We start from the raw sequence: 1590 nt of genomic DNA on the forward strand, positions 1-1590 counted from the left end.
AAAAAAGGTGTTCACATTTGGCCTCTGCCACTCCGTGTTAATTGTAAAACAACTTTCTGTTCACCAAGTGAGTCACTTCTTCTCAGTTGAACACTTATCATAATTGCTGGGTGTGTAAGGATGGTGACCTTAAATTGCTTCTAAATAGTATGAAGTGAAGCCCACGTTGGAACACGTAACTCATTTTGCACTGTTATCACGGACAACTCCGAAAAGCTGACTGTGCAGAATGTATGAAACATTTAGAGATTACTTTTCTCCACAATGAATGGACATTTGTGTCCAAATAAATGTGCTTGCTGTTGAGCCACATTTGCATTTTAGCCATGTCTTCAAAGTGCAAACCAAAAGCTTTTAGTGCATTTTTTTTTGGTGGGGGTCAAAATGCTTCAGAACACAATGTATGACTTGTGGGGATAACAAACAGTAGTTTGAATAACTTGTCCAAAATTATTGACACTGTGGATAAAAGTCTCCTTGTTGTGGTATGTATGACTGCTCAACTTATTTTCACTATGGGCCCCTTTCATGATGGTCTACACAGAGATATTCACATAAAAAACCTTCTCAAGTCATCAAATAGCTTTGTGTAGTCCTTCAAAGCTTCAACAAGTCCAACAACAAAAAAATCCGAAGAAGAAAAAAATCTGTGCCGCTCTGCTGACCAATTAAAAGAGACCATTACAAAGGTTCAACTGTTTTACCCCTCTTCACCCTCCCGCCCTTTCTTTTGGCAGAAACAATGTTGCTGCATTACTTGACTGTTATCCTTCCCCCCTGATGATTTTCTTTAGCATTTTTTACTTCTCTTGTTTGAACAGATGCCGCCCCCCTCCTGCAACCCCCATCCTCTGGGATTGCTATAAGGCTTAGCACAATGAGGTAAAACTCAGTTACATTAATGCTGAGAGTCCAGCCCAGTCACTTCCTTTCAGTAAGCAACATCAAATAAAATGAGGAAAAATGATAGTCCTTTGTTCTGCTTTATTTATGAATGGATTATAAAAGCTGCATGACCTCGCTCACCTTTCAGTTTGTTCGTTACCTCCAAGTACTTTATAGTAAAAGGTATCCTAACATAGTTGGCCACCAGCTAAACCCCAAATAAACCCCAGTCGATGAGTTGGATGAATCTGTGAATGACTGGTTGAACTCAGGAGCGGAGAGTGATTAACCAGTCAGCCTATTCTTATCTGGACCCCCATCTTCTCTGCTAGAATTCTGGGTAAAAACTCGAGATAAGCAGCTGGTGTTGTCTGTAAATAAGGACGGTGGTGGCTCTCAAGTCCCGGTGTCCTGTTTCACCTTTACAACGGTTACATGCTTTGAGCGCCACAGAATCCAAAAGGCACCAAAGAATCTCTGAAAAATGTCACCTTTGACCTTTGGTAACATTAGAACTTGGTCGTCTGCCTGTGTGGCCGGGTTAGCTCAGTTGGTAAAGCAGGCGCACATGTAGAGGTTTACTCCTCAACTCAGCGGCTGCGGGTTTAGACTACAACCTGCGGCCCTTTGCTGCATGGCATTTTCCAGTCACTCTCCCCTTCCATGTCTTCATCTGTGCTATGAAAATAAAGGAATCAAATGCCC

The sequence above is a fragment of the Etheostoma spectabile genome, chromosome 5 (genome assembly GCF_008692095.1).
Source record: "Etheostoma spectabile isolate EspeVRDwgs_2016 chromosome 5, UIUC_Espe_1.0, whole genome shotgun sequence".
Classification (NCBI taxonomy): Eukaryota; Metazoa; Chordata; class Actinopteri; order Perciformes; family Percidae; genus Etheostoma; species Etheostoma spectabile.